Raw genomic sequence first — 9,111 nt, 5'->3', positions numbered from 1 at the left:
ATAATATCCCCTCTTCAAAAGCTATTAACAATGTTATCACAGAAAATGGTCAGGCACTATAGCATATTTTGGATTGTTTAACCTTTAGTGTTCAGTTGAGCATGGGCAGCAACCCATTACATTGAAAATTAAAAGAAATTATTTTATCATTTGTTTATTCATTCTTAGGCATGGTAGATTAAGATATAATGCCTGGAAAAATCTTTGCCCTTTTATACAAGTGATGTTCATTATATCCATGGAATTTATCGGAAATTTAATGCATTAGTTGGAATGTGAGTATATGAAAGGCTGTGTTTTAATCAGATGGTAAGGGTGATGTATAGAAGTATTTCAGCAGAGTACATGGCCTACAATTTGTGAGAATTAATTCTGTATGTGTGTGCATGCATGCATGTATGTGTGTGTGTGTGTTTAATAGTTCATTTTGGTAAATCTGTTATATATATATATTATTGGAAGTAAATATAAATCAGTGCACTGTTGGGAAATTAGAGCATGCATTTCCAGTAACAACTCTACTATGAATGGGTAGAAGCCCCTCAAATTCTATTTATTTGAACTGACAGATTCCTGAGCAGTAAAGATAAATGTGACAGTCAATAGTCTGGCAGTCAAAGGTACTTGATGCATATCTAATGAAATGAATTAATAGTATGATAAGGAGCTTAAGTTACTTGTTTCTTAGTTAGCTTGCCTCCAAGGTGAAATTATAACTCATCATGAAATATAGGATTGTCATTTTTATACACTTAAATCACATGTGTTTGACATGTTTATTTAAATATGACACGTTTATACACATAAAATCACATATTCACAAGTTATTCTAAATATACAATGAGACATAAAAATCAACCAATAGTTTTATTTTCTTTCAATTACCAAATCCATTTTAAAAAATGCTGAGGGGCAGCTAGATGGTACAATGAATAAAGCACCTGATCCTGGAGTCAGGAGGACCTGAATTCAAATTCAGTCTCAGACACTTGACACATTTATTAGCTGTGTGATATTGGGCAAGTCACTTAACCCAAATTGCCTTGCCCCTCCCAAAAAAAAATGATGGGGGGAATGGGACGATGAACTATGCATTAGTCAGAGCCATATAGTGCATAAAAATAGCATTTTCCCCAAAACTCTTTTATGTGTAATCCAAGGTTGCTTTTGAGAATAAAGACACCTTTGGGTGGTGGGAGGGTAGGGGTGCGAGGAAGGGGAACTGTTAGGTGGACTATGATAGATGATACAGCTATTTTTCATAATGAAACATCTTTTTTTGCAGGGGCAATGAGGAAACAGTTTTCCCAGAAACCTATTAATAGAGATATAAGTAGTATGAGAGAATGACATTAATAGGATAAACATCAAATCAGTATCATATCAAATACAATGTCCTCAGAAATAATTATGCCAATTCTATGTCTGAGTATTCTGTGAAGAAACTCTCTTCAAATGTCTCAAGTATCTTTTTACCCAATAATCCATATGCTCAGAGACAAACTATATTCTCCCTATATTCATCATCTATCAGTGGAAAAATAGACCCCTAGGTTAAATTATGATATTCTTAAAGTAGAGGAGAATAAAGGAAGTCACAACATCTCCATTTACATTTAAATGGGCCAAGTATATGGTAATGATTCCTTAAATTCCCACTATTTACATATAGTAAAGATTTAAATCTAACTTATTCAAATTATTCTGCTTTACTTAATGTCTTCCATTATAATTAACCATCTATGGTGTTTCAGTATCTTGCTTAAAATTCTTCTATTAGTGTCTTAGCTGATATATATATATATATATATTCTGAGAATTTAATTTAGCTAGATCTACATTTCCTTGCTCTGACAAACTGCCTCAGCTCAGTTCTCTTTCTCTGTAATTAACTTAATGGTTTAGCTGCCTGGTGTTATCTACTGCAAACCTAAGGTACTAAAGTAAGTTTCCTTTGCAAAGTTTTTCAGGTAAAGGCTTGTTAACCCAGTGTCAGGCCTCACTGAAATCTCAGAGGCAGACACGAATAAGATGAAAAGGGAAATTACTTTTTATGGTAAATAGACTTATTATTAACTATATCTATGTTCCCGGGAAATTTTAGTCCTCCTCCAATGACTAATGCATCTTCACTGGATACATTTGGAGCCATGGAAATTCTTAGTAGAAATGCAGTTTGTCTTTGATTATCAGAAGCTTTGAATTGTCTACACAAAGGGGAAATCCAAGTGGAAAACTAATACAATGACTTGCAAGTTGTTTAGTAAATGTTTGTTATCTCTTAACATTTTATATGTAAATGACTTTGGATACATTGGATTCATGATGCTATTTAATAAAAGCCAATAAAATAGAAATTTAACCTCAATGTCAAAGGACACCTCTAATAATAAAACCAACAACAGCGATGTATTGTTATTAATTTGTAACTAAATTTAATGATTATTAATAATTACATTAAAAATAATATGATGATACTGCTAATACCCATCTTTAAATATGAGCAGTATTTATTTAAACACAGTGATTGATATTTAATAATTATCAGCATTTAATTATGTTACTATTAATTAGTAAACATAATCTGTCATCAATTATTAATAAAATCGTATCAATAATGTTGCTACTGATGACTAAACATTAATGTTTAATTAGCCATTTAGTTGTTATTATTTACTTACTATTACAGAATTTTAAGTTTTCTTTTGAATCAGACTTTTAAATGAACAAGATATAATTTCTATTTCATGAGTTTTTATTATTTAGAACCATGAATCCAATATAATTAAACCTATTTATATATTTTTAAAAAGTAAGGTTAAAAGAAACATAATTAAAACACAGTAAGTAGCACTGACAACTCAGTTTAATTCAACTTAAAGAAACATTTAAATATTTGTTAAACATTTAATAAGTTCAAGTTATTGTATTAGTTTCCACCTTGGATTTTCGCTTTGGGTAGACAATAGGATATAAGTGAAAGGGACCTTAAAAATCATTTACTTTATCATAGTACCTTTACCAATGAGGAAAAGAAGATACTAGAAGGGTAAGTGCTTTGGTCAAGGTCAAGGTATTAAAGACCTGGACTAGGAGTATAAATTTAATTCTCTTTACACTTCTTAGGTTCATATCCAAAGCCTGCCATTTTCTATCTGTGGCTTCTTATAACAACCAAGATCAAATACAGCATTGTTTGGTAGTCAAAGGTCTTCATACTATGGCCCCTTCCTAACTTTTTAGTCATCTAAAAGTTTCCACCTCCTTCCTGCCAAACTTTACATTTCAGGGATACTAGCTCCAGTTACATATTTTATGGTAAATAGACTTATTACTAACTGTATCTATGGTCCTGGGAAATTTTAGTCCTCCTCCAATGACTAATGCATCTTCACTGGATACATTTGGAGCCACAGAAGTTCTTAGTAGAAATGGAGTTTGTCTTTATCAGAATTGATAATATCCTTGAATAAGACACTCTTGTAGATATTTTCATTGGCTGTCTAGCAGGCCTAACATGTTCTCTCTCTCTGTTTCTCTCTCTGTCTCTGCCTCTGTCTGTCTCTGTCTCTCTCTCTCTGTCTCTGGCTCTATCTCTCTCTTTCTCTCTCTTCATCTCTTCTTCCTGACTTTTGATCCAGCTAAAATTCTATCTGGTATAAGAAGCCTTTCCAAATTACCCTATTTTAATTCCTTATCTCTGAGATTATCTTCAATTTTTCCTGTATATGGTTTATATATTGTTTCTCCCACTAATTTTTTTTTCTTTTCTTTGTATCACCAGCGCTTATTAGAATAGTGCCTAGAACATAGTTGGCACTTTAAAGATGAGCTGGTGGAATGACTGATTGCTGATTGATTGATGGCTTACTAAGACCCAATTTTGATTCCCCTGCTGTCTAATGCTTGACAGAAATAGAACAAATCACAAAACAAGGCTGGCAAGGTGTAATGGGAATGTAAATTTTTAAAATCTTCCCTGCACCTAGGCTAAAGTGCACCTGGAGCCTGGGGTGGGAGGCTTGTTTTTCAGTAGATACTTTTTGATTGGCCAGTGAGTCAAGAGTGTTGTTACATTCTCTGAGCCAGCAGAAGGCTATATAAACCCTGATGTGTATCATTGTTTTGGGGCTTACTTTGAGAAGTGCTCTGTGATTTGATCTGGACTCTGGGAAGCTATTGTTGAGAGCCCCCACCCCATTTGAAAAGCCCAGATGCTGATTTGGTATGGATGTATTGGTTGGACAGTTTTGGAAACCTGTCTACTTGATCTGTTTCTTTGTCTTGATAATTCTGTCTGTATATTCTGAAGTTTGGGGTGCTGACCTTTTTCCCTGGAACTAGGTAAATGATACATATTTGACTGATTAAAGTAAGCTTGTTAACCCATTTTGAGTTGCTTTCCTTTATCAAAGCTGATCCAAAAACCTGTGTTGGCAAGGACCCTAAGGACGCTGGGGTGCTTGCTGCTACAAAATGGTGTCATGAACAGGATCTGCAGAGTAAAAGGAAAGTATGGGGACTGGGATAATTGTTTGTTTCCCAATTGTGGTAGCTGCGACTCTGTGGAGCCTTGGACCAGGAGAGAAAAACGGCCTACGTGCAGACTTTGCTGAGCTGAGAGCAGGAATGGTGAGTTGCCTGCATGGGGACCTGGGCAGAAGCCAGGAGCGGCTGCCGCCTGCTGGAGGAGAAGGAACCCAGGAGTTCGGAATTCAGCCACAGGAAAAGGTAAGAACTGAGCAGCAAAGCAGGGGCACTGATTGTGTTTCCTTGCTGCATCCCACAGTTTGGGACGCAGGGTGAGGATGGACTTGTGACTATGGTGGGTGGGATGAAGTGCCTTGGACCCCCAAGGACCCCACCTTGTTGGTTTTGTTGCCCAGCTCCCTCTCTGTACTTGGAAACAGGGGCTGGAGCTGTGTGAGGGTAAGGACACCCCCTCCACCCAAAAGAACTTTATTTGGACTCTTGTTTTGAATTGAGGTAATAATGCAATGTACTTTGTGTTTGTTTAAGGCCCTGTGGCCACTTTGGTAACTTTAGTTCTGTAACCTGAAAATGTGACCTAAGAGATGTTTAGTGCTAATTCAAAAGTAAATTGACTATGCTATGGGCATAAAAGATCTTGGGGCCCAATGTAATCAGAATGTAAATTTTTAAGATCTTCCCTGCCCCTAGGCTAAAGTGCACCTGGATTCTGGGGTGGGAGGCTTGTTTTTCCATAGATACTTTTTGATTGGCTAGTGAGTCAATAAGGTTGTTACATTGTCTGAGCCAGGAGAAGGTTATATAAGCCCTGATGTGTAGCTTTGTTTTGGGGCTCACTTTGAGAAGTGTTCTGTGATTTGATGTGGACTTTGGGAAGCCGTTGTTGAGAGCCCCCCCTCGGCTTTGAAAAACCCAGATGTTGATTTGGTATGGGTGTAATGGTTGGACAGTTTGGAAACTGTCTACTTGATCTGTTTCTCTGTCTTGATAATTCTGTCTGTATATCCTGAAGTTTGGGGTGCTGACCTTTTTCCCCTGAACTAGGTAAACGATACATGTTTGACTGATTAAAGTAAGCTTGTTAACCCGTTTTGAGTTGCTTTCCTTTATCAAAGCAGATCCAAGAACCTCTGTTGGCAGCCACCCTGGGGACGCTAGGCTTCTTGCTGCTACACAAGGTCCACTACAAATTAAGCTATAAGATCTCAAGTGGACCCTCACTGCAGGAAGACAATCTTTTTACATCCCCCTAATGGATTCCCTGTGGCATATAGATGGTGCAGTGGATAGAGCCATCGGGCCTAGAATCAGGTATACACATCTTTCATGAGTTCAAATCTGATACTTAACTATCTCTGTTACCCTGAACATATCACTTAATCCTGGTTTGCCTCAGTTCCCTCATCTATAAAATGAGATGAAGAAAGAAATGGCAAATCACCCCAGTATCTTTGTCAAGAACAATCCAAAAAGGGGTCAAGAAGAATTGGACACAATTGAAAACGGCTGAACACAATGAATTAATTAACTCATTCACCACAAGAGCTATTCCACAATTGGTTTTAGCCCTCTTCAACCTTACCAAGACACTTCCTCTGCCCTAGCTCTAAGTTAAATAGTTGCCCCAGACATTGCTGAAGAAATTGAGGCCATTTTCTGAGAGCTCTCTATTTTTCTCTCCTCTTCATCTCAGATATCTTCCCCAACTCTCTCCTATTTCACTCCTGTCTCATTCAAACTGAAGACTTTCTCATTACAATAATAAAAAAAAAACCTTTTGTGTAGAGTGGAGTGTGTGGGCTGCACCAGGGCGGGACAGAGCAAAGCAAGAGTGAGGTAGGCCAACTGATTCCCACCCCAAGGGCATTTTACAGACATCTCACCATGAGATGGAGGATCTGTCTGAGGAAGAGACAAACACAGAGCCCATGGCAGTGACAGCAGCTTCTCCTGGAGCTATCAGGCTGCAGCCTGGATGTTTAAAAATCACCTACCTGAACCTCCAGGAGTCAAGATGACAGAGAAAATGCTAGCTGTTCTAATTCCCCTCCCTGAACCTGAAAACCCAGAGATTATTGTCCCAGTGTAAAATTCTGAAAGAGCTAAAGCAGTGGCAAGCTTCGAAGTCCTAGAGGAAGGGTGTGACTGAAGTCATGCCAAGTCTGAATTGAAGGGTGGGAGGAGTCACAACAAACCCCATTTCAACTGACCAGTGGGAGATCCTGAGACCCAGGGGGATAGAGCCAGCAAGCACTAACAACAGAAGCCCAGGTATGCCTTAGGACAACCAGGGGAATCTGCAGACACCAGCACCACAGGCTGCCAGGTGCTGAGCCTGCCCAAGTTCTAGCCCAGGGACACAGAGGTGGAAACCTAAAGTGGCCATAAAACTCCTCTGCACATCTTAATCTGTGAGCCTTGGGGTTATCCAGGGGAAAAATTGAGAGTCCTGGCCTTGGCATCAGTATAGACACCCAGAGGCTACCATACACAAACTCAACAACCAGGCCCCTAGCTCCCAGCTTGAGAAGTGTGGGTCAGAGCCCTCTGCACCCCAGAAGGAGAAATCCACTTTAAAAGTCAGGAAATAAACAATCCCAATGGGCTGGAAATAACTTGTAAAGGAAAGACCAAAGAAAATTGAATCCTAATATTGTGAATGAAAAAAATCACTTTCAGGAGACACCATTGAGTCTATATCCATACCTGAGACCACAGAAGGGAATATGAACTGGTCTCAAGCCCAAAAAGCATTCTTGGAAGAAGTCAAGAAAGATTTTAAAAACAAAATTAGAGAGGTAGGAGACAAATTGTCCAATTCTTTTAAAATTGCATTGGCCAAAATGAAAAAAAAAATCTCACTAGAGAAAACAAATCCTTAAAAAGTAAAATTTGTTAACTGGGACCAGACGTTCAAAATCTAAGTGGAGAAGATACCAGTAGAAATTTTTACACTATTAAAGACACAACATATGTGTGACAGCTAACTTTGATAGACGGGGCTCCTCTCAGCAAGGCAAGGTTATAAGACAATTCCAAAAGATTCATAGTGTAAAGATATGTCCACATCCAGAGAAAGAACAACAGAGTCTGAATACAGACTGAAGCAAACTACTTGCTCTCTCTAGCTTTTTTTCTTTGTTTGTTTCCTCTTTATCACTGTTCACTCCATTGGTTATAATCCTTCTTTACAACCTGACTAATGTTTAATGTGAAGCTATTTGTAGATTTGATTGTATGCCACCATGGAGGGGGGAGAGGAGATTGGAGAGGCAGGGAGAAAAATTTGAACCTCAAGGGATTGTGGAACTGAATATTGTAAACTAAAAGTAAATTTTTAAAAATTTGAAAAAAAAGAATTAATAAAGCCTTTTACATCAACCCTTTGTCCCATTTCATCTCCTCTCTTCTAGCAAATTTCTCTCACTATCACCCTCATTCTCTCACTGATCTTCAATCTCTTCCTAATAACTGCTTCCTTGCTCCCTACAATGAAGTTGATATTTCTGCTTTCCTATATTTATTTCTTGGGCATAGCACAGTTTTTAGAACATAGTAAGGACTTAAATGCCATTGGTATAAACAAAGTCTACAACTACTAGTACTAGTACTAGTACTAGTACTAGTACTACTGCTACTGCTATTGCTACTGCTACTGGTACTGCTACCAATACTATTACTACTGCTATGAGCAAGAGTAAAAATATATCTACAATTTTGAGATTTGAAAATAAATTCAATACAAGGCAAAAGGAAAAGGGAGTAAGAGCTAGAGAGTTAGATAAAGCACTCTAGAAAAAAAATTAGGATGGAGAGAACACTAAAAATTGGTTGGATCAGGGAAGAGAATGATACCTGTCCTGAACCCTGAAGTAGGTCAGGGTTCTAATAGGCAAGGGTAAGGATTGAACAGTCTATGAATCAGGAAGTTAACTAGGAACTGGCTTAGTCAGCTTCATTTCAGCAAGGTATACAAGGCTCTCAATCACAATAGTCTTCTGGTCACTTAAATTAGTTGGGACACTTAAGGAACTATTTATCTACCCAGCAATAGCAATCAGATAAAAAGACAGAGCCTCTGACTTAAGTTCTGTTCTGAACAGGGTACATATTCCACATAAGCCCACTCTACATGTGGGCAAGGCTGTGAATAATAAACCACCTTACTTCTAAATCATTTAGTGTTTGCATTCCTTCTTGGTACCTCACCCATGATTCTCTTTTCAAAACAGAATTGCCTTGCTCTAGGTTCTGTTTATCCTTTTAAAGTAAATTGGTGACATATTCTTTTTTCAAAGATATTTAGGATATCAATGTTGTACAAAGAAGGGTTGCAATCTCCGTTATCTGTCACTTAATGTTTCCAGGTATTAAACCCAATGAGTCTGAAGCCCTGTTGTTTAGAAAAAAAAGGGAAGCCTTGCCTAAATTCAGTTCTGCCTCTCTATTTCTTTAATCAAAGACTTGGGAATCAAATGTGGTTACCATATTGCTATTGATACCTGTGAATAAAGCCTTTTGCTTATAAGAAAACTTGCCTTATGGGAAATAGGGGAAATACAGTATACAAAAAACACAAACTGTATACAACAAGCAGGTAGCAGAAAGAAAGAGTAACAA

Source organism: Petaurus breviceps, unplaced genomic scaffold (assembly GCF_028583685.1).
Source record: "Petaurus breviceps papuanus isolate PSGF00001 unplaced genomic scaffold, PetGlider_PUasm1.0 41, whole genome shotgun sequence".
NCBI lineage: Eukaryota > Metazoa > Chordata > Mammalia > Diprotodontia > Petauridae > Petaurus > Petaurus breviceps.
This window is presented reverse-complemented; position numbering follows the sequence as displayed.